The following is a 25726-nucleotide window of genomic DNA, read 5'->3' as shown; positions in this document are numbered from 1 at the left end:
GTCTTTTTTCTTTCTCCTCCCTCCCAGTAAACCCCCTCACACACTCTCATCCCTCTTATCTTCTCCTTCCCAGCTGGGCAAGTTTTGTGGTTGGACAACTCCACCCCTTGTGACCTCAACTGGCTCCGCCCATTTCGTGAATTTCACCCGAAGGGGACGGGCTTCCAATCTTCTTACATATCACTGTGCACCTCGTCTATCTGGGTCCTCATTGGCTCGTTCACTCTTCAGTTTCTATTTGTTCTGTTGGTGTCACCTCGTGTCATTTCCCCTTCCTGTTTTTTGCTGTACTCGTGTCCTATATCTGATATCTGTCATTCCTTTTACAGGTATCTCCATTTACCATCTTCCCTCCCATGGTGTTTCATTCGTTGTTTCCATGTTCTCTGTTACCATTTCATCCTTCATAACAGTTTAATCAACTGTGTGAGAAACCAACAACAGTTCACTTAACTTCGTCAACAACAACAATATCTGAAGGTTTTGTTCCTTCTCATTGTCACAGATGGTTTGTGAAAACAAAGATTTCACCTTGAGAAACAAAAGGTGAAGATTTAAAACATGAGCTTTTACAAAGTAAAGAAACTCCACCAAAGTGGTAAATTAATTTTAACGTCTTTATGTGAAACTGAACATCATGATTTTAACCCCATGATAGTTAGACAGTTTAAACCCCACGACCGCTGTCACTTGAAATGCTTGAATTTTCATCCTCACAACGTTTTAAGTTTGAAACATGTCCAGGGTTGTGATGTGAAACATCATTGTAGATATTTACTTTGTTAAAGAGTAAATGAGGAATCACTCTGGTACGATCACAATACTTACTGAGCTCACCTGCTCGTCACGATGATCACGTTACTCTGTTTATGGTTTGGCATGAGGTGTGGGTTTTGGTTTGGGATCATAAAAACCATAATTAACCTGATTGTGTTCATAATGTGGTCGATTTGGGTGAGATCTTTCAATGGAGGGTTTTTTAATTTTTATATATATATATATATATATATATATATATATATATATCTATCTATATATATATTTTTTTTTGTACAAAAATAAAACTTAGAAAAGTTATTCTTTAGATTCTGCTTTGGTCTTGACCCTGTGATTTGACCTTGGCAGATAAGATCACATGATCAGAGCAGAAACGTTTGAAACAATGTGACAGATTTGATGGATTAGTCGGACGCAAAGGAATTTTCAATAAATGTAAAGTTTAAGTAAACGAATCGCAGAAAGAGATGAAGCCTGGATGTGAAAGCACATCCTGAAGATGAAGAATTTGATCGTTTATAACAGAACGTGGTGCTTTGTGAGGGGAAAACCAGACATCCATTTTTAAAGGATTGATCTGATTGTTATTTCAAATCCCAGTTTGAATGACAAGATCACATGACTTGGCACAGAGATGTAATTTATTCACAAACGAGCTTTGTAATTCCACATCTCTCCTGATACAAACATCACCTTTCTCTACTAATCAAGAAACCTTTCATGATGAAGATACCTCGAGATGCTTCTAAACATGGTGGAGCTGTCTCCAGTCCCACCTTGAGATAAAATCTCTTGTTTTCCTTCCAACCCAGGGCGAGTTCAGAGTTCTCTCAAAGACGATGACACAAAGTTCAGGAAGTTTATTTTATTGGATTTACACAATCGGTATCTCTGTCTCTGTCTCTGTCTCTGTCTCTCTGTCTCTCTCTCCTGTTGTCTCCTTGCTATGATTGTGAAAATATAAACTCGATTCTGTTCTCTTTTAACTCTCACATGGTGTGAACAGAGATGGTCTTGGTGTCATCCTGAAACCACCATGAGATGGGATTTCTGATGTTCCATCGAAGCTTATTGAAGTACATTTGCAAAAGAAGTTGAATGTCCAGAACAGCTCAGTTTGTGGTTAGAAAAAGGAACCTGATTTGTTCAATTAACCAACCAATGTGTAACTATACACCACCTTTCCATCTCACTTCTCTTACAATCAATCTATCAGCTTTGTAAGAGCTGATGTACATTCTAATGTTCTCCGAAGCCAGACTCTCCCAGCTTGATAACCCCATCTCAAGTATCATGGTTATTATCATTATACAGTATTGTAATATACTTTTCCATTCCTGAAATGTGTTGAAAATCAGGATTTCAGAAGAGCAAATGTTCAGTGACACCAACCACCTCAAATGAAAGGGAAAGCCTGTTGTTGGCTTCGTGGCGAGGGTGGCTGGCTTGGGATCTTAGGGTCCTGAGTTTGAGCCCTCACCCCGCTGAATTAACACCAGGTGGGGTTGACTCGGCCTGTCATCTTTTTGAGGTCAGTGAAATGAGTACCAGTCTCCTGGTATGGGGGCACAGCATCAGCGGCATAGTTGCGCCCCAACAAAATGATAGCGACCCGGCAGCCAAGCCGCCATACACAAGAAGAAGAAGAATGAAAGGAAGTCCATGCACCACAAAACCCTGAAAACATAAATCCCTTTTTAACAGTTATAATCAGATAAAAAAATTTAAAAATTCACTGACCAATGCAAATCGATGACAGCAAGTCACTCATCCTTAAAGAGAGGTCAGGGTCGTGCTCACATGGTTGTTTGTGAAATCACTCTTCGGGTTATTTCAGTCTGACCTCGATGTGCTGTGAGCAGAAGCAACTCTCTCCGTGGATTTTCTTCCATCCAATGTTTTTGGTTCACATTTGCAGCAAGACCTGGCGTGAAGGACTATAGTTTGTAATAAGCTCTGATCACCAGATGGGGGCAGAAATTCAGGCACTGAACCACCAGCTGGTGTTTTCACCCCGAGGACTTTGATAGGGAAGTGAAAGAGTAAACAAGGAGGAGGTGTTACTGTAACCAAATGAACGAGACAGGGTGTGGTGAAGAGGGAGCCATTTTACAATGAAGATGGAAATAAACAGGTGTGTTACCCAATCATGTGCACGGTGGTTCAGAAATCCACACAAAGCTGTTCTTTCCTCCCATTTCAACCACAACTTGGGTGCTGAGAATGAGGGGGAGAGAGAGAGAGAGAGAGAGAGAAGTTACAATCACATTGTTATCCCGACACGTCATCTTCTCGGCCAGTCTGACTCTATTACGAATGTTCGTGCTAAGCTTGGTTCCTTGTATGACTTGTTGGACCGCTTTTGGCCAAAACAGGGAAATAAATGGTAATGTCAGGATAAAGGAACTTGTGATCACACACTCTGGCACCAAGGAAGGTCTTCATGAAGGTCACACCTGGAGAAATCCAAACACGATGAAAGGGTCTACAGTCCATTACACCTGCACGGCATGATTATCCCAACATCGGCAGGTACAGCAGGACATGTACTCTGAACTAAGAACGTACTAACAATGAAAACACACAAAAGATAACACATCTGAATGTACATAGTATGTACGTCTCCATTGTTTTAAACATTTGACAACTCATGAAGTGTTTAAACAAATATTTAATTTTTGACAAGGACATGAGGGAGTCATCAGTTACTTTTTACATGAATGTATAACATGAACATTGGTTGATAAAGGACAAATCAACAAAATATTGCAGATGGGATTTGAACCTTGGGATCCATCAGGGTTATTGAGCTAAATGTTCATTTGGGGAAAAAAAGAAAACCAGTAAACCCCAAGTCTCTGCTTTTCATTCGTACATTTTCGGGTGTGCCAAGGAAGGACTTTGCACAAAGGAGGATGTCCAGCCAGCGTCTGGCTTTGGAGGCCAACTTTGAAATGTGGCTTCAAGAGAGATTGTGGCTGAGAGTGAGACCCAAGAGTTTGAGTGACTAAACTTCTTCGAGAAGGTTTTTGAGAAAGGAGATGGGAGGGTTTGCGGTCCTTTAGGTCTCAGGAGAGAGAAAGATAAAGATAGAGATAGAGATTGATATTTCTATTTCTTTTGGTTAAAAGGCATTTTCCAAGAGTTTGACCAGTTTATGATTTCTTCAAGATCTGAATAGAGGGAAGAGGAGGTCATCAGCAAAGATTTAAAGAGGAGAATTAGAGAGATCGTTGATGAAGATTCGGAATAGGATGGGGACCAAGAACACTACCTTGGGGGTACTCCAGCTTTGGCAGGGAGAAGGAGAACGAAAAGGAAGGATTCCGTTGAGAACCACCTGCTGGCTATGAAAGCGGAGGAAGTTAGAAATCCACGAGTGGAGATGGCCTTGGATTTCATATGCAGACAGTTTGCAGAGTCGGGCAGGATGCCAGACTGTATCAAACACTCGAGATATTTCCAGAGAGACGGCCCGGATCTTATGTTGATGTCTGATGTTGATCCATTGTTGGAAGAATGGAAGCAACATGTCCAAGGTAGAGTGACCAGGTCTGAATCCGAATTGATGATCTGAGGTTAGGCTGTTGAAAAAAGGAATGATTTTATATCAACTGTAGTGAGGATTCCATGACCTTGCTGATAATTGTAAGAAAGCGAATTGGTCTGGAGATAAGGTGTATGAGTTTTTTTCCTTCCTCATCTCCACCTTCTCAAACAACGCTCTTACAGTCGTATAAAATCCACTCTTCCTTTACTTTTTCTTCATCTAAAATTTCCTGTTTTAAAAAAAAATAAAATCGAGGCTCATGGAAGAGCTCGAATATAGAGCGGATCATGATGTAACAGAACAAAAGGAACAGTGGGAGGGGAAAACACACCGACAATGGGGGTGAGGGGCAAAATGGAATGAGACCGAGACAAACGAGGGATGTGGGGAAGAATGAGGGAGAGGGGATGACACATGGGGTGGATAAGATGGACACAGAAGCATACTCTGAAGAAGGAAAAATTGGGAATTTAGAAAGAGGTGAGTTTGGGAGTGGGAGGGGAGAGGTATAAAAGATCTTGGTTTTGGATGAGAGATGATCTGAGATGGTGGTCAACAGCTGTCCTGACGGCATGGAGGGAAGAATGACATTGAGGAGAATGTGGAAGTTGTTTCCACAGATGAAAAAAAGGGAACGAATTACTGGAGGTGAGCGGTGGTTCTGAATATTTGGAGTTTCATGAGAATGTGGTTGCTGGTGAACCGCATGCTCCATGTAAAAACACATGGTTGGGGGGACTAAGCACGGAGAGAACAGAGGGTGCAAGACCAGAAACAAGATGGAAAACACATCCACTTTCATTATTCCACATCCATTTCTTCCTCAAGCTGATCGCTTGTTGATGTGGAAACTTGAATAATCATAACATCCACTTGGTCAGCTCGAATCCTCAAAAATAACATCCTTGGGATAAATTAACTTTGGAGAAACTTTCCACCATTTTAACAGCTTTTCTCATTTCTCTTCCCCCTCAAATAGATTACCCTCCCATCATAATTCATGAAATCACCATATTTATATCCCTTCACAAATTCCCAAAACATTTCATCTTCCTTTCAGTATTTCTCTCTGAATGTCCTCAAGATTCCCAGCTTTCGTCATTGTAATCACATTCCAGGTGTCCATTCTGATTGTTCATCCAAGCTCCAAGTTGTGGGAATTTCACGAGATGACCACCTGCTTGTGACGACCCTCTCCTTTTCCTGTTTGATGTGACACCGCTCATTACATGATGAGAGGACCCATCCCATTGTGATACAAGGAAGTAGCTGAGGTGGTTTCCTATCATTTACCTCTCGGTTTATAATTTGGAGTTTCTTTTAAGATTACAGATTAGAGAATCAGATTCTCACAACTTCTTCTAAAAGTCTCTTAATTATGAAAAATAATACAACAGTTCCAGCCTTGTGTTTATCTCCATCTTCAGTTTGAGATATCTGTGACGTCATTACCACAAACAATCTCGAGAGGGGAGTTTCTGGTTAACAGGGTAAGATTAATTTCTGATAACTTGACAACTATTTTCAGCACATACAGGTTAGTTCACTAAATCATGATACTGTCTCATGAGTTGCTCTTGAAAGGTTATAATGTGTAAAAATAAATCTTATTTAAAGGTATTTGACTTATTCATCAATCATGGAAACAACATTCCTTGTCGATGAATAATAAATAATCAATTGCTGTTCTGAATTCTGGTTCATTTACCAAGATTGTGATTCATTGTAGATCGAGGTGTTTCTACCCTTTCTGATGTGACCTCTCATGAATGTCGAGGCCTTATCGATACAAGCACAGAGTTATCCTAACTGGATGTGTCATAACTGGTTTTCAATCCAGTTCAAACTGGATCGAGAACCCTGCCATGTTTAAAATGATCTGTGAAGTTGAAGAATTGTTTGTGTGTGGCCCTCATTTGTTTGTAAATAATGCTTCCAATGTGTCGTTTAGAAAATCGTTATCATTTTGTTCGTACCCTGAAGTGAAACTCTCCATACCTGGAAGTATTTTACCACCCATGAGGAGATAGACCAAAAAATCTAATTGGATTGGTTTATAAGAGGTCATCTGAACTGGGAGGAAGAAAGAGTTATGATAAATTCCCAGAATCAATGACATTACACCGATGGTTTCAAGATGTCAGGATTGACTCAATCGGACAAGTGGAGGTTCTGCACGATAGAAACAGAAAACGTCATTCTCTCTTATGGGGATGTAGAAACTCATGTCAGAACAGTTGTACACAAAGGTACAACAATATACACAGAGGAATCCATTGATACATCTGTAAAAACTTCAATATCCCAGTCTCAGAAAAATCGTGGAAACACAAACCCAAACCCATCATTGAAAATGAGGACATTGCGCTCACGTACGACCTGAACATCCCATCAAGGATGAACATTGAAAGGAAATCATTGTGACTGGACAGAGTACTCAGATATAAAAAGTTAAAGATGACATTGGTTATCGAGGTGACTTTGGTCTCAATAACATGGAAAGAAGAAAAACGAACAAGTACCAAGATCTGAAAAATGAAGTCCAAAGAAGCTAGAAGCTAAAGAGTGCAGTCATGGTGCATTGATAAACAGGAGTGAAAAAGAAGAAACTTACTGAGTTCTTACAAACGAGGTACTTGGGAATATTACTACAAACGAAGTACACTTGGAAGCTGTATGGGCGTCAGTGAAAGAACTCTTGGACCAAAGACCAAAGATTTGAGAAAAACAAAACTTTACAACTTTGTCCTTGAAACATGATTCCATTGTGAAATGGAGGTACAGTATTTTGAATCCTGGAAGGACTCTGGTTTATCTTTAGATTTGTTCAGGTTCATCTTCTGATTTTCTCATCTGAGCACTTGTCATGATGCTGTGATTCCATGTTCAAATCCCATTGAACATCTTTGTCATGTAATGTGTGTAAAACTACATCAATGTTTCCTTCTTTCCTTGCCCTACACATGATATCTGTCCAACCTCATCCATGATCTCTGACACAACAAACAAGGTTGAATACTTTATGATGTGCTGGAAAATGCAAAACCTCAAATGCAATTTATTTTTTATTTCTTACCTCCACCACCTAAAGTGAATGGAGGTTATGGTCTCACCCCTGTTTTGCTGTTTGCCCATTTGTCTTTGAGTAGAATATCTAAAAAAGTTGTGGACGGGTTCGGAGGAAACGTGGTGGAAAGGTTGGGTGTGTGAAGAGGAAGAATTTCCTCAATTTTGATGAATATCCGAATCTGGATCCAGGAACAAGAATTTAAATATTTTAAAAAGTGATTCTTCACAATTGAGAGATGGGGCCAAAAGCAATATATAACCTAATATTTCAAAAAGTTGTGGACGAGTTATGACAAAACGAGTTGGATGAATTCGTTGGGTTACAAGAACAAGCTGATTAGATTTTGGTTCAACCTGGATCGAGATCCGGCTTATCAATGGGATACAAAACGTAAACTGTTCAGTGTTGCAGGGTCACGTGCTCTTCTGAGTGCTGTTCTCGTTATTATCATTGTTAATATATGAAGGGCCCTTCTACAATGGGTACGTAAATACAGTACTGATGTACTGTTCTTCTCAAACACCTAATATAACCACGTTCTGAGGATGAACTGACGGTATTGTGGGCCCTTTGGCAAAAGGGGTCTTTGGGCCGCCCCCGAGATAAGAAATTTTGATACAGACTTCATGCGAAATAAAGTTTTCTAAACAAGCATTTGTGTATAAATATGTAGAATAATAACGAGATGGTGAATTTAAAACAAACTGGTACGGGCCCGTCGGTGAGTGCCAGTATGTTCTCTCTCTCTCTCTCTCTCTCTCTCTCTCTCTCTCTCTCTCTCTCTCTCTCTCTCTCTCTCTCTCTCTCTCTCTCTCTCTCTCTCTCTCTCTCTCTCTCTCTCTCTCTCTCTCTCTCTCTCTCTCTCTCTCTCTCTCTCTCTCTCTCTCTCTCTCTCTCTCTCTCTCTCTCTCTCTCTCTCTCTCTCTCTCTCTCTCTCTCTCTCTCTCTCTCTCTCTCTCTCTCTCTCTCTCTCTCTCTCTCTCTCTCTCTCTCTCTCTCTCTCTCTCTCTCTCTCTCTCTCTCTCTCTCTCTCTCTCTCTCTCTCTCTCTCTCTCTCTCTCTCTCTCTCTCTCTCTCTCTCTCTCTCTCTCTCTCTCTCTCTCTCTCTCTCTCTCTCTCTCTCTCTCTCTCTCTCTCTCTCTCTCTCTCTCTCTCTCTCTCTCTCTCTCTCTCTCTCTCTCTCTCTCTCTCTCTCTCTCTCTCTCTCTCTCTCTCTCTCTCTCTCTCTCTCTCTCTCTCTCTCTCTCTCTCTCTCTCTCTCTCTCTCTCTCTCTCTCTCTCTCTCTCTCTCTCTCTCTCTCTCTCTCTCTCTCTCTCTCTCTCTCTCTCTCTCTCTCTCTCTCTCTCTCTCTCTCTCTCTCTCTCTCTCTCTCTCTCTCTCTCTCTCTCTCTCTCTCTCTCTCTCTCTCTCTCTCTCTCTCTCTCTCTCTCTCTCTCTCTCTCTCTCTCTCTCTCTCTCTCTCTCTCTCTCCACATCTGCGGGTCCCCAGCAATATTCCTGGCAAGTTTCAATCGTGCAAAGAAATAATAAAAAATAAATAAATAAACAGAAATTTTGTGATGTCATAGCACCGTGTCCTGTCATTGGTCGACAGATAAATGGCCGTAACTTGGGAACCGCTCGTCCGATTAATATCAAACCTTGAAAAGCACATCCGTGGGGCCCCGGCAATATTCCTGGCAAGTTTCAATCAGATCGGACCGTCGATCGTGCAAAAAAAAAAAGAATAAATAAATAAACATTAATTGTGACGTCATTCGTCATGTCATAGCACCGTGTCTTGTCATTGGTCGACAGATAAATGGCTGTAACTTGGGAACCGCTCGTCCGATCGATATCAAACCTCGAAAAGGCACATCCACGGGGCCCCGGCAATATTCCTGGCAAGTTTCAATGAGATCGGACAGGCGATCATCGAGAAACGGCGGGAGCAGACAGACAGACAAACAGACAGACACACACACACACAGGTTGCTGGAATTATTTAAAACAAATACACAGTGATGTACCAACTAGAAACTGTACACCTGTGTATTGTAACAGTGCACCTCGTGTTGCAAAGTACAGAACATACATTACAGTCTAAAACGTCATGGAATGTTAAGTATGTAATCTTCACTATAATTCATGGACCATTGTGGGCTGATTACACTGAAAACAGTTGTGGGCTGATTACAGTTTCTACAGTTGTGGGCTGATTACAGTTTTTACATTTGTGGGCTGATTAGAGTTTCTCCAGTTGTTGGCTAATTACAATTGCTCCAGTTGTGGGCTGATTACAATTTCTCCAGTTGTTGGCTGATTACAATTTCTCCATTTGTTGGCTGATTACAATTTCTCCAGTTGTGGGCTGATTACAATTTCTCCAGTTGTGGGCTGATTACAATTTCTCCAGTTGTTGGCTGATTACAATTTCTCCATTTGTTGGCTGATTACAATTTCTCCAGTTGTGGGCTGATTACAATTTCTCCAGTTGTGGGCTGATTACAATTTCTCCAGTTGTTGGCTGATTACAATTTCTCCAGTTGTGGGCTGATTACAATTTCTCCAGTTGTTGGCTGATTACAATTTCTCCAGTTGTTGGCTGATTACAATTTCTCCAGTTGTGGGCTGATTACAGTTTCTACAGTTGTGGGCTGATTACACTTTCTACAGTTGTGGGCTGATTACAGTTGTGGGCTGATTACAGTTTCTACAGTTGTGGGCTGATTACAGTTTCTCCAGTTGTGGGCTGATTACAGTTTATATAGTTGTGGGCTGATTACACTGAAAACAGTTGTGCGCTGATGACAGTTTCTACAGTTGTGGGCTGATAACAGTTTCTACAGTTGTGGGCTGATTACACTGAAAACAGTTGTGGGCTGATTACAGTTTCTACAGTTGTGGGCTGATTACACTTTCTACAGTTGTGGGCTGATTACACTTTCTACAGTTGTGGGCTGATTACAGTTTATACAGTTGTGGGCTGATTACACTTTCCACAGTTGTGGGCTGATTACAGTTTATACAGTTGTGGGCTGATTACAGTTTCTCCAGTTGTGGGCTGATTACAGTTTATGCAGTTGTGGGCTGATTACAGTTTATACAGTTGTTGGCTGATTACAGTTTATACAGTTGTGGGCTGATTACACTGAAAACAGTTGTGGGCTGATTACAGTTTCTACAGTTGTGGGCTGGTTATACTTTCTACAGTTGTGGGCTGATTACAGTTTCTCCAGTTGTGGGCTGATTACAGTTTATACAGTTGTGGGCTGATTACAGTTTCTACAGTTGTGGGCTGATTACAGTTTATACAGTTGTGGGCTGATTACAGTTTCTCCAGTTGTGGGCTGATTTCAGTTTCTATAGTTGTTGGCTGATTACACTGAAAACAGTTGTGCGCTGATGACAGTTTCTACAGTTGTGGGCTGATAACAGTTTCTACAGTTGTGGGCTGATTACACTGAAAACAGTTGTGGGCTGATTACAGTTTCTACAGTTGTGGGCTGATTACACTTTCTACAGTTGTGGGCTGATTACACTTTCTACAGTTGTGGGCTGATTACAGTTTATACAGTTGTGGGCTGATTACACTTTCCACAGTTGTGGGCTGATTACAGTTTATACAGTTGTGGGCTGATTACACTTTCCACAGTTGTGGGCTGATTACAGTTTCAACAGTTGTGGGCTGATTACAGTTTATACAGTTGTGGGCTGATTACAGTTTATACAGTTGTGGGCTGATTACACTTTCCACAGTTGTGGGCTGATTACAGTTTATACAGTTGTGGGCTGATTACACTTTCCACAGTTGTGGGCTGATTACAGTTTCTACAGTTGTGGGCTGATTACAGTTTATACAGTTGTGGGCTGATTACACTTTCCACAGTTGTGGGCTGATTACAGTTTCTACAGTTGTGGGCTGATTACACTTTCTACAGTTGTGGGCTGATTAGAGTTTCAACAGTTGTGGGCTGATTACAGTTTATACAGTTGTGGGCTGATTACACTTTCCACAGTTGTGGGCTGATTACAGTTTATACATTTGTGGGCTGATTACAGTTTCTCCAGTTGTGGGCTGATTCGAGCTTATACAGTTTTGTGCTGATTAGAGTTTCTACAGTTGTGGGTTGATTACAGTTTATACAGTTGTGGGCTGATTATACTTTCTACAGTTTTGTGCTGATTACAATTGTTTTGACTCTTCACTCGGCCGAGTAATGACAGAGTCGAATGAGGGTTCTCGAATGATACGATTTATTTCAGAAGATGGCACTACGCATGCGGAAAGCAGCCCAAAGGCCCTTCAGTCAGGTGCCCCCGGACCACATTGAGATTCTTACTTCAAAACAGTTGTATATATAATCACACAAAAGCAGAAATGGGTGTGGACTACAAGTGTGTGCTAAGGGATAAAGAAATAAAGAAATAAATGCGGCAGTGGGCTTCTTTCCCCCCTCCCTAGGGGCCCTCAGGGAAGTTGGATCAGTCAATCCTCAGATTCGCAACCCAACAGTTCATCTTGCAAACTAATAACTTTCTAAGACTCCTACACCCCTACACTGGCACCTGCTGATAACAAAGGCGAAACTCTGGTGATGACTAAGAACAGGAATGTGTGGGATATCAGCATACACAGTTTTCCCAAGGACATGCTGTTGTGCAGCTGCAGAGCCATAAAGAGTTATCAAAGACATAGTGAAAACAGCATGATACATTTAAAGCAACATTTTAAAGCAAGGTTTGAATAATACACAATTACAAGCAAGGTTAGAATCCCGACAGCTGATTAACACACAACTAATGGTCCAAAATATGACCACCTAGCATATCATCATAACAGTTTCCCTCCTTGGTCATATTTTGACCATACCCAGCCACACCTGATACTCACCAACCGAGTGGACCCCTATTTGGTTCCTGTAGCAGCTACCCCTAGGCCCCCGCGCCTGCCAAACGGGATTTGCAAATGCCGTGGATAGCCATCAACATTCCCCAAATGAGAAGTCCCCAACTGCCGGTGGTTCAGGTGAGCTTCTGTTGCCTTTTATCTTGCCCACTGCCACAAGTCTCCCATTAAGTTGTCATATACAAATTTGATGTTAAGTCCACACAATATTAAAGGCACTACAAGTCTATACAATATTAACAGCAACATTATTATTTAGGCAATTATACTCAACACTAATTACAACAATAATATTTACAATATGCAAATGTAATAATGGGTGAGCAGCACTGTGAGCGCTCAAGGCATGGTGTAAGCTCCTTTCTCAACTTGCGCTAGAAGACAAAAGAGTCTCATGAGATGCATATTTACATATAAGGGTCATACAAGTATTTTCCATACATGCCTTCACTATCTGGTATTGTCCATTTTCCACGATTATGCATATGCTAGTCAAAACACTGCCACATCTATCATAAACCTCCATCAGCATTTTACTTGTAGATTTCCTTTCTTTCTTGTTACAACTTCCTGTATCTTCGTGTGTAGTGAGATGCGTGAGTCCATGTTTGGCTTACCTTTTTACTTGAAAGTTCGTTGAGTAATCAGTAATACCTGGAAGAATCTTCCCCAGGGCGCCCTCCGCCAGAACACCTTGTTGGCTCCTCAGCTGGTGGGGGTCGGGTCTGGTTGTGGCCCCATACAGAGGTCCTCGGGGTCTTCCTCCATGAGTTCGCTGTTAATTATTATGATGGCCTGGGTGAGGGGTGAGGCTTCACAGCATTTCTTTAGACAAATGGAAATGAGACGTTTGATCAGAAATACTCCAAAAATGATTCCCATGATGATTAGGATTGCTGCCCCTACCAGGCACAGTAACCAGTCTCCCCAGTCATGAAATATAGATCTCCACCCTGCGTAACCCTCCTTGCGTTCCACTCGATCGCTCGTGAGAGCTTCAAGCCTTATAGGTGAAAACACCTATAAGTGAAATGTGTTCTTCTCTGGGAGGTTACTGTATTTTCACAAGATTTCACAACTATACTCCAAAAGGGTTCTTTCGGGGCCCATGGAACTTGGGTAATTAGAGATGCGTGTTGACCCCATATGAATCCTATTTGTGCAAAGTGCCCCCACTGGGTTTTGTCTTGCGTTTTGTTCTGCCAAGCCACTTCTGTCTTTTCTGCATTTTCTGACGTCCCCCCCTCCCAACAGGTTTTGTCATAGCATAAGACCATCGAATCGATTTTATTTCCTCGTTTCGTTCTATCAAATCATAAGTTTCCTCGGCTTGGACGCAAGACAGTTCTATGAGCTGCTGTGGCTGGATGGTTGTCAGCCCTCTGGAAATGAGTGGTGCGGTCTTGCCAGGTTCCTTTGAAAATATCTTTACCTTATCTAGTTCTTGGTTGTATGTTTTCCCCAACCTTGCGTATTCACCTGCTTCCATTCTTTCTCCAGCCGCTCCCCTCCTATGTCGCTGTGGGGTTGGTACTGGTTCATTTCCGTGTCCCCCTTTGCCACGGAGGTGTATACGGTTTCTTTGGCTTGAGTGTGTTAGTGTGTTGCCTAGTGATAGGTCCCCCCACAAAGGAGTAATGTGGGAGTTGCATGTTGTGTCGTCAAAGGTTCTGTCACTGTCTCCGTTACTACAAGGTTTACAGCATGCCAGTGCACTGAACACTGCAGTCAACTGCAACATAATGACAAGTATTTGTGTAAAAGATTATTTTTAAATGATACCTCCGTATGAGGCTCCAACCATGGCTGGAGCTTGCAGGACTGGAAGTTGCTCTGGGTGCGTGGTGAGTGGATGTGAAGGCCAGAGACCTTACTGTACACTACTGTAGATTTTGATCAGGCAAGCATACCTTCCATCCATCTCCTTGTCTGACGGCCTGTAAAGTGTTCTGGTGTTCGTTGCTCCATCTTGTGGTTCTGGGGCGCATCTCAATCTGTTCACCATTCTTCCTAACTCCCCTGCACTATGTCTGTTACTAACTGCCATTGAGATGTGCGGTGTTAGTCCTTCTCTGTGCTTCATTAGTTCGCGCTCTCTGGCGGCTTGTTTCACCTCCACTGCCGCTCCTTCCTTCCCGATCCATCGGTTGGTTGTCATCAGAGAGCGTTTGACGGTGTAATCTCTATGTGCTTTGGCCACGTATTCATAATCCTGCCCTGTTTCATCGTAGTCGACAGTGAGTGCAGTGCAAAGCCAATTCCATTCCTTCCAGATCGATGTCGTTGCTAAGCAACCATTCCTCTACATCCCTTTAATTCCGCTTATACTTCCCAAATCCAATGAATTTATCCTGACAGATAGAGGCTCATATAAAGACAACAGACATGCTTTTCTGTCCGCTTCCAGACAAACATCTCGACCCCGACAGGCAGAGAATCGAAACGCTCCCTCGTCAAGGCCCACGATGGCTGCGTGTTCAAACAGCACGAGCCCCGCCCGTAATTTTTCCCAAAAACACCGCCATCCTCATCAGTGCGTAGCCTACCAAACGTCCTTGTTCTTGGATGTCTGACATGTAAACAAGGACAAATGTGTCCAAGAGCCACGTCCTAAAGGTTTTGTCTTCACCAGAATAATAAGAACAACGCGGAACTCTTAGAGCCGGCGTTTACTACGCGAGACGCGGCTAAAAGATAAACCCACTTTAAATAAAATCCGTTCCTTGTTCAAAGCATTTAAATCGCCCTTTCCATCTGTTGTAGTAATCAACAATAAACCTTTTCGATCGGCTTTATTCTCACAAAACCCATACGCATATCTACAACAACCTAAATATACATAGGGTAAGAATAACAAAATACAATAACTTGTACACATAATACTGAAGGCAAACTCCATATAATACTCTAATCCCAATTACATTCCTCAGAGTACACCATTCCTAATACAGTATACTACATACCATTACTGTTCCAGCACGACCCTCCACGGAGCACGCGGCATACGAGTCATCACTAGCCACCGAGTCATCACTAGCCACCGACCCCCATACACAGTGCTGCCACATCCGCCCAATCTCCGTTGCCGCTAATCACAGTACGGCACTTCATTACCACAACACCATCCATTCTAAATCCCTCGGTCCTGCGCCTCTTCCGCGTCTCTTTTTTTTTTTCTCTTTTCCTCTTCCGGTCACGAAGCCCAATCAACAACAACAACAACAACAACAACAACAACAACAACCGGAACAAACATATATATATCACAGCCTTGTTTCAAAGCATTGTCGCTTCCATGTTCCGATAGCGCGTGCACTCGCCTCGAAACAAAAAATCGAGCGATCCTTTGAAACGTCAATGTCCTCATTAATTAATTTTACCACAAAGCTATCTCTTTAAAATCTAGTTTGTCCACCATATTCAAAATCAGCCGCCTCGAGAAATTCTCGTACATTGCTCCGCCAAGCAGGCACGTTCACAGCAGGGTGTTAATTGCACTTTCAAGTTTGACAAAGCGCGCTGGGCCCATGCGTGATTACGTCATCACGCACTCACATGAGCAATACGTCTTATCAGCGCGTTGGTTTTTACGATCAAACTCACGTAACAAATATTTGACGACATCTCAAATACGTTCGTTTTAAATCGGAATTTTTACAGAATCTTAAGAAGGGCGTCCCCATCTTGTAAAATGTGCTAATCCATCTCGTAAACCCTCACGATAAGCTGTCCTTCGACGCGACGATTTCGTGCTTTCGTCGCGCCTGTTAAATCCTACGCACGTCACGTGACTCGCAAAACCCCATAAAATAAGTTTTTTTTCCCAGATTTACGAAAATCAAGTATAAAACATGCTTAATGACCCCAACAATGAAACCAGAATTGAAACTGACGTTAAAACGAACCCGTAACGTCGATCAGCCTTACGAAACATGCAAAGTGGAAACAGAACTGAATTTGAATTTTAAATCAAAATGATGCTCCGTGCAGACCATCCATTTATCACGTACAGTGTTCAAAGCCAAAACAGCATACAGAGTTTATCGGACCATGAGAAAACCCGAACGTTGGTCCATTTGACATCCCATTTGACAAACTGTCTGCTGAAGTGGTTTTAATTATTCAATTCCCCATCGAGTTCACACACACACACACACACACACACACACACACACACACACACACAGACACACACACAGACACAGACACAGACACAGACACAGACACAGACACAGACACACACAGACACACACACACACTCTCTCAAAATGACATTTGCCCATCACTGAATTAACAACACGTGCAGAATCGGTCATCATCGTCCTTCCTCCGGATTTGGTGTGCGCAATTCACCTCGTCCAAAGTCTTCACATTAACGATGACGACCAATCATTATCTCCATACAAACATACAAGTTGTTCCACACATACAAGTTCCAGGTTGGAACACTCAACTTACGTCTAACACAAAACTCAACCTTCCCCACCACATTGTATTCACAAATACATCCAAATAGGTAACTACAAACAGCCCTTCTCCTGGCTCATTAACCTTGTGTTCTTTTCCCGTTGGTTCAAGATTCCCTCTGAATCGAATCGCTTACGTCCTGTCTCACTTTGTGACTCCGTTAGCCACGCTGCAAACGCTCTCCAGTGTTTTCCACTTTCACCAATAACTTTAAGTGTTGTTCCTTTGGGTAACTCTATGTTCTTTGCAGAGTTATTCCCCATCTTTTGTTCTTATCTTACCAACCGCCTAATAGCTGTAAATCGTTTCTCCTTTTACACCGGGACCGAGATCCCTTTCAATCATCCGCCTAATAGCTGTAAATCGTTTCTCCTTTTACACCGGGACCGAGATCCCTTTCGACCCGCCGCCTAATAGCCTCAAACCCAATGAAGGCCTCTAACCTTCCCTCTCTTGGTACAGGATTCCAACCTGTTTCCTCCTTATTTCACACGGATACCTTTATCCTCGACCCTTACCGGTTCTAACATACGGCCTGCCAGCCCTCTTTGTGCCCTTCAAACAAACCGCATTCGAATCACCTCATATGTTTTACCGTTACAGTTCTTGATCCGAGCAGATCCTGGAGCTGCGTCCAGCGGGGCACTGCCCACCAAGTGTACAGTTTTCACCTAACTAGGGCTCCCTGTCTTAGGTGCCCTATACGTGCAATTTCCACGTACCTTTAGCTGAACCCTTGCGATCGCTGTACACCAAGTGGAGTCCCGCCGTCCACACCGCCAGCATCAGTCGCATCCCATCCTCGTCGCCAATTGTTATGACTCTTCACTCGGCCGAGTAATGACAGAGTCGAATGAGGGTTCTCGAATGATACGATTTATTTCAGAAGATGGCACTACGCATGCGGAATGCAGCCCAAAGGCCCTTCAGTCAGGTGCCCCCGGACCACATTGAGATTCTTACTTCAAAACAGTTGTATATATAATCACACAAAAGCAAAACTGGGTGTGGACTATAAGTGTGTGCTAAGGGATAAAGAAATAAAGAAATAAATGCGGCAGTGGGCTTCTTTCCCCCCTCCCTAGGGGCCCTCAGGGAAGTTGGATCAGTCAATCCTCAGATTCGCAACCCAACAGTTCATCTTGCAAACTAATAACTTTCTAAGACTCCTACACCCCTACACTGGCACCTGCTGATAGCAAAGGCGAAACTCTGGTGATGACTAAGAACAGGAATGTGTGGGATATCAGCATACACAGTTTTCCCAAGGACATGCTGTTGTGCAGCTGCAGAGCCATAAAGAGTTATCAAAGACATAGTGAAAACAGCATGATACATTTAAAGCAACATTTTAAAGCAAGGTTTGAATAATACACAATTACAAGCAAGGTTAGAATCCCGACAGCTGATTAACACACAGCTAATGGTCCAAAATATGACCACCTAGCATATCATCATAACAGTTTCCTCCACCATCAAAAGGCACTTGGAAACTGGAGGAGACTCTGACAGCAAGAGGCCTGGCAGACCCAAAACCACAACACAATCAGAAGACAAGTTTCTGAGAGTCAACAGCTTGTGTGATCGGTGGCTCACAGGACAGCAGCTTCAAGCACAGCTTAACACTGGTCGAAGTAAGGAAGTCTCAGTTTCACCTGTGAGGAGAAGACTTCGAGCTGCAGGTTTGACAGGTCGAGTGGCAGGAAGAAAGCCATTGCGAAGATGGCAAAATAAGAAAAACAGGCTTGTCTGGGCCATGAAGCACCGCCAGTGGACTACTGAAAACTGGAAGTTCTTATGGACCGAGGAATCAAAATTTGAAATCTTCGGTTCATCACGCAGGGTTTTTGTACGCCGTCGAGTAGGTGAAAGGATGGTTCCTCAGTGTGTGACACCAACTGTCAAACATGGAGGAGGAAGCGTGATGATCTGGGGCTCTTTTGCTGGATCCATTCGGCGATTTGCACAGAGTGACGCACCCTGAACCAAAAGGGCGACCACAGCATTTTGCAGCACCATGCAATACCCTCTGGTCTATGCCTCTTTGGTCAGGGGTTCACCCTACCTCAAGATAACGACCAAAAACATACCTCCAGGCTATGTCAGAACTACGTTAGAAGAAAAGAACAAGATCGTAGGCTTCAAATCATGAAATGGCCAGCACAGTCTCCAGACTTGAACCCCATCGAGCTGGTTTGGGATGAACTGGACAGAAATAAGCCTGGTGTTGGCTCAGTGGTTAGGGTGGTGACTTGGGATCCAAGGGTCCTGAGTTCAAGCCCCGTCGGCCGCTGAATTAATACACCAGGGGGTTGACTCAGCCTGTCATACTTCCGAGGTCGGCAAAATGAGTACCAGTTCCATTGTGTGTACTGGTAGAGGGGCAATGCATCAGCGACAGTCGCGCTTCAAGAAATGATAGCCACCCCGGCAACAAAGCTGGCATACGACCAAAACTGGACAGAAGGGTGAAAGCAAAGCAACCTCCAAGTGCAACACATTTGTGGGAACTTCTGCATCAGTTTTGGGAAGAACTTTCCGAACAATATTTGATTTTCATTGCAGAAAGAATGCCACGAGTATGTTCGGCTGTTATATCTGCAAAAGGTGGCGACTGATGAGTCAAAAATTTAGATTAAATTTTGTTCAACAAAACGATTCCATGATTTCTTTTTTTGTCTGCAATTGTTTATTTGGTCTATGCTTTCATTTCAGAGTACATTGAAACATTAAACTGCTTAAATTTCAGTAAAAACTGGAAAAATGTGGGTGTTCTAAAACTTTCGACCGGTTGTGTAGGTTGGGAGGTATATATATATATATATATATATATATATATATATATATATATATATATATATATATATATATATATATATATATATATATATATATATATATATATATATATTGTTGCGGATTCGCGCCCGCCGGCATGCGAACGGCCACGTAACTCGAATCGCGGCATGTCGCCCACCGGACGGACAATCCAGTCGTGACCCTCTCGGACTAACGCCGGGAACCAGTCATGGGTGGACCTTTCGGTCTCACCGCGATCGAGCCAATCGGCCCCCGCGTGTGATAGGGTTGCTCGCCAAATTCGACCTACCTAAGTACCCACACGGAGGGTAGACCGGGCGATCGCACCTCGCCGCAGGTCGACTTCGGACACGGGCCACTTAAGCGACCCGTTCCGTACTATCGGGATAACCGAGCGGTGTTTTTCGTCGGCCTCGACGGTTCGATTAATTATCGGGCGTCTTAGCCCACGACCAACCCTTGACGTGAAGCAAGATGGGGATTCAATAGAGGAAAAGACGAAGCGAAGCGGGAAAACAGTTCAACAATAAGCACATTTATTTCGCGATGAACAGAAAGCACACATATACAATTCCACCAAAAGCACATGGAAAAGAAGAAGACAAAAAGCAAATGCAACAATGCAGATCTATCCGACTACCGGGCACTCGGCAACACTTATACAATTTTGCTTCACAGACGGCGCCGACAACACATATTCCCAAAGCAAAAGAAAAGAGAACCACCCTCCAGGATGAGGGGGTAGGCGGGCCTGGGGCCGAGACCGTGTCGGGCCTACCCATCTGATGATGAGACGCGGAGCGGCGGTGGTGCCTCAACTCCGCGGGCCTCGCGGACAGTGTCTGGTAGGGGGTGGGAAGGGGGCCCCCTTTTGTCGCACTATCTCAGCGCGGGGGGGAAACAGGAGGGGGTTGCTAATGCTCGGGGAAAGGAGGATTTCACAAAATCGCGGGTCCCGCGACGAGCGTCTCCACCACGACCTCGGTCGCGCCGCCAGCCTTTCTCTCCGCAGTTCCCCGAATCCGACGCGAGCACCCCCTCGTCCGCCTTCGCCGCCGCCGCCTCTCCACAACTCCGTCCTCTTCACTCCAACTCCGCGAACTCCCAACTGCGAACTGCTCTCTTCTCCACTTCCAACTCCGAACTCTTCCTCCTGCGAACTGCCACTTCAACTCAACTCTTCCTCCGCTTCCAACTCAACTGCCCTCGACTGACGAACGCAGTCGTTTTTATAAGCCCCGTGGCTTCGCTCTTCCATCTTTGACCCTCTGCCTCCGACCTTTCACCTCGCTCCCCATTGGCCCGAGGAAAAGTGGGCGTGAATGCGTTTTGATCCATGAATTTGCATATAGCGACCGCCCTCCAACGCCCTGGAGGCGGGGCCAAACCGCCCCTCGCTCACCGATTGGACGGAACAAAAGTGGGCGTGAGTCGTTTTTGATCCGTTTTTCTGCGGTAAGTCCGCGATGCTTTTGAACACGCTGCTCGGTGCGCGCCCTACACGAGTCCAGCATCGGTGCCCACGAGTGGCGCGAGATGACGGTGATGCGATGGTGGCGAGTTGTGACGGTAAAGGTCGTGGCGGTTGTGGTGAAGCGGCGTTGTGGTTGGTGGTTGTTGTTGTGATGGCTGTTGAGACGTGGTTGGTGGTGGTAATAATGGCGGTTGGTCCAAAATAAAGATAGTAAAAGAAAAACGGCTATCCTGAAGAGTCGCAGCCCTCATGAATGACATTTATTCCCTCTAGACAACGGGTTTGGGCCTAACTACACATATACTTACCGAGATATCTCACCTAAGGGACCTGAATGGTGGTTTGCGAATTTGGTCAACCACAACACTACCCCCTCCCCTTTTTACAGACTCGTCCCGAGTCGTCAAATTTTCGTGTGCCATCATGTGTAGTTTTCCCCTCGTACATTTTACCTACGGATCCCTGAGTGCGACATTCATGGTATTCGTGTCCCCAAAATAAATAACCTAAGGGCTGAGTAACTACCCAAACAAACTCACTCACACGGACGACTTAAATAAAATTGCCGGCGCTAAGACAAACATGCCGGGGGCGCACTCATATTTACAGTACATCTTAACCTTAACTTACAAATTTTACACTAAACCATGGCCCAGGATCAATGAACTCTGCAAAAGAAAAGCAGTTAGCAGGGAGCCAGGCTGCTCGCATGCAGTCTCTGGCTCAAAACAATGCAGGTGACAGGGAACGTGGCTGGCTGCTCACACGCAGTCCAAGGCCTTCCCTTTTGAACTGAACGCAGTGAACCACAACGGTGCATGGGCTGCACAAATGCAGTCTCCGTGCCAGCTCAAGTGGCACACGCAATGAACACAACGAATGGATGGATGAATACAAACACGGTGCACGGGCCGCCACTGCAGGCCCGTGTTGTAGCTGCCAACGGGGCAGTTCTCGCAGCTTGCAAACTGTTGCCTTGCGGATCCTGGCGCACATGGCAATGAACAGGGGGGGGGGGCAAAGCAAAAATTGAACGGGGCTGGTGAACAGGGGCAGTGGGCATGGCATGGCAAAGGCAGCAGGCAAACACAGCCCGCAGAAGAAGGCCGCTGCAGGCAAACACAGCCGGCAGATGAACTGGCCGGCACAGGCCTTGAAGAAAAACAGCCAGCCGGCAGATGAAGTGGGCCGGCACAGGCCTTGCAGCACAGCAGCTGCAGACAATCCGACCGGCACAGGCCTTGCAGCAAAACAACAGCTGCCGATGAAGTGGGCTGGCCTTTGCCTTGCAGCAACGCAGCCAACAGATGAAGCTGGCCAGCCTTTGCCGTTCAGTGGAGGTTGGTGGAGGGAGTGCGGTGGTGCTGGCCACTCGGAAGGCGGGCTCGGACCTACCTACCTGTCTACCTCCCACCTATCGCCTTTGCCTGTTACTGTACATACCCACTCCCTTAATTTGTCAAACCCCAATTTAGCCCCAACTTATTTTTTTTTATTTTTTACTTCCCCACTATAAATCATCCCCGAACCCCCTGTACTGTCCTTGTTCGGCTAACCTTTTCTGTCATCTAGCCTACTCCCAACCCCTACGTTCCCTTCCCGGAGGGGAGTAAGGGAGAGCTAACGTCCTGTGTCGAGGACCAACTCAAGCCTCAGAATGGCCTCCCCAGAGTTCAGCGATCTATAACCAAAGTGGGTCCAGCGGCCCACAACGAGAGCGAGGGGATGGATGGTGCGGAGGGGTACACTTCCTAATCTACCCTAACCATTTAACTGTTAAACTACCCCGGGGCTTTCAACAAGCGCCTCTCGCTTAAACTATTGGTTCTAACAACCCAGATTCCCGTCGCCTGTGTTGGTGTCCTCACAATTTCGGGCCTCGCCCCCCAATTTTCTCTCCGTGCCCTCACACGGTCTCATGGCTGGGACACGTGGCTCCCTTTGGCAGGCACGACCCTCTGCCGAATCTCCCGCTATGGCACCCCCGGGCACTACACTGCCTCCGAGCCTACCAGCTCCCTAACACCGGGGAGTTCCCCCCATGGCACCTCCCCTGAAACGCACACGTGGCAGGCTGGCTTCCCAGGCCCCTTTCCGAGGGTCACCCGTGCCCACAACACTGCCCACGCGGCTAATGGCGCCCCGGGCCCCCGCACCAAGCAGGCGCACCCGTGCCCACTACGCTATCCCGGCCCCCCATGGGCCCTTGGCCTACCACGGCCGACTAGCCTGGTGCCCGGGGTACCCACTCAGCGATACTCACCTTTCGCAGCCACGCTCCCAGCCCGTCAACAGAGCTCCTGCACCTCTCCAAATGGGTTTCGAGCCTACATTCCCACCAACAGCAAAACGACCTCCATTTTTGTTAATTTGACTAACCCACTAACTCAGTCTACACTGACCCCGTTGTCCCTTGGGCGGGAGTCACTCCTCCCCCCAATCACTCATCGCACCATGCATTCCCCATTCGCTCCACTCACACAGACCCGCTGGCCTCACTCACTCAACTAGTACTCACCTCACAACTCACCAACTCTTCAACACACACACCGCTGAACTCTGCCATCCTCCTAACTACCTCCCCTAACTAACTCGTGCTCCCACGTCGTCCCTTACACTATAGCACGTTCCATTTAACACTACGTAGCTAAACTACGTCAACTCTACACATCCAGTCAGTCACTGTTCTCAAATGTCTAAAATAACTTTTATTTCCCCACCTAAAGCTGGCTACAATCCCTCTAACTAATCCATTCCACGGACTCCATGAGGACTTACCCCTGCCCCATGAAGTCAGTCTAGCTAAGCTAACCCTTCCCCCTAACTAGTTTCCATCCTGTGCCCTAGGTAGGGGGTCTTCCACCCCTTGCCCAGGAATCCTGTGCACCCGAAAGTGAGGCTTGCTTTTTTTTTTTTTTCTTTACATGCGCAGCACCAGCGCGGCAACTCAGAGCTCGCGCACTTTGCACCTGCCCGTGACGTCATGCAGCTGCACGTGTTCCTCGTCCCTCCTTGGACGGTACCATCCGGCAGGGATACACCTGCCGGATTCCAACCCCGCGTGCAGCCATGACGTCACTGTGCGCATATAAAAAAAAAACACAAGCCCCACGTCTCGAGGGGTTCCCCACGCGAACACATGTGCTTTGCCCGTTGGAGCTTCACACACACGATCGCTTGGAGAACCCGTCCGGTCCAAATCCATAATCCTGCCTAAACTTTGTCCGTCCGCGGGATCGGCAAATCCACCGCGTGCGTTTCCGGACCGGGACTTCACTCTCGCAAGCGAGCACGTGGTGGTCTCGTGCGTTGCACAGCACGGACCTCGTGCTCACTGCTGGGTGAACCCGGCACGGTCCCCGAAACAACTACAGCCGCTACTCGGCTTTCTTTCTTCACATGTCGCCGTCGTCGCCATTCGACCCACGCACACCTGCATGTTACGACGCTCACACTCCATCCCATTACATTCACACCGGCAGACGCGGCTGCGTGCTCCCGCATGCCAACCGACATCTCCCTCACATACCGCTCTCTCACACACACGGTCTCCCTTGGATAAACCATACCACTCACACGTGGTTCTCCATTCACTCGCGGTGCCTCATCCACACACCGTGCCTCACTCACACGCGGGGGCACTCACCCGCGGTGCCTCATCCACACTCCGCGTGCTGGGAAGCACGTACTCCGGCACCATCGCCACCACACCACTCACACACGGGGTCGCTTCCACACACGGGGACGCACTCACGCCTTGCACCACACACACAGGGACAACCACACTGGGGATTTGTGTCCCCACAAGGGTCTCCGGGGCCTCTATACCCCCCAAGCTCTCCGTGCACCTGTCCACAGCACTCGTCCCCTCAACCTTGCGAAGCACGACCGAACTCACCTGGTCGTGATCCGCCTCAAGGGGGCAGACTCCCTCCCCTCGTTCCTGGAGGAGGCTATCCCGCTGCTCGCACCGGGCCTCCACCCAGTCCACCAGCTCACCCTCATTATCCTCCACTACCTCCGTGTGTGTGTGTGTGCGTCACTTACCCCGTCTTCATCGTGCAGTCTTCCCTCTATCGTTCCCATCTCCCGTGTCTCTGCCAACTCAGTCACCTCTTCACCCTTTACCTCCCTTGTCTCAACTATTATTATTTCCTTTGTCGTCACCTCGTGTCTCGTCTCACACGTTTTGGTCTCCCCATTTAATTTTTCCCTTTCGGTCATCGTCACGACCCTCGCCCAACACGCCCCCCGAATTATTTTTTCACCCGCCTCCACCGCGGGCCCGCCAGCCGCTGCACCCCCTTCCAGCTCGTTCGCTCCCACACGTGGAGTCGCCATTTTTCTCTCCCTGGTCACGGCCTTCATGCCCGCCTGCAGGCATCGGCCCATGTTCTGCGTCTCACCCCGTAGCTCTTTCATTTCCTCCTTCATGTTTGCTTCCATTCCGTTTATTTGCTTGTTCATTTCGTTTTTCATTTCATTTGTATTTGTATCCATCCTTTCGTTCATGCCTTTCATTTCATTTGTATTTGTATCCATCTTTTCGTTCATGCCTTTCATTCCGTTTTTCATTTCATTTGTGGATGTATCCATTTTTGCTGTCATTTCCGCCAGCATGGTGCATAGCTGGGCTATGTCGGATGCACTCAGCTGAGCCGTTTCGGCAAGGGTTGGGG

At 45.7% G+C, this 25726-nt stretch overlaps 1 long non-coding RNA gene across 1 annotated transcript; it reads right to left on the bottom strand.

The window, feature by feature from the left end:
- Positions 1–1059: 1059 nt before the first annotated feature.
- Positions 1060–18240, bottom strand: LOC147034206 (uncharacterized). The gene is made up of 3 exons (XR_015057535.1): positions 15250–18240; positions 2921–2994; positions 1060–2798 (listed from the first exon to the last, which is right to left on the bottom strand). It is a non-coding gene; the product is annotated as an uncharacterized LOC147034206 (long non-coding RNA).
- Between the last annotated feature and the right edge of the window lie 7486 nt (positions 18241–25726).

This window comes from Eptatretus burgeri, chromosome 1 (assembly GCF_056783735.1).
Source record: "Eptatretus burgeri isolate ZD-2024b chromosome 1, Ebu_testis_v1, whole genome shotgun sequence".
Classification (NCBI taxonomy): domain Eukaryota; kingdom Metazoa; phylum Chordata; class Myxini; order Myxiniformes; family Myxinidae; genus Eptatretus; species Eptatretus burgeri.
The sequence above is the reverse complement of the archived record's forward strand: the minus strand, read 5'-3'. Positions and strand labels throughout refer to the sequence as shown.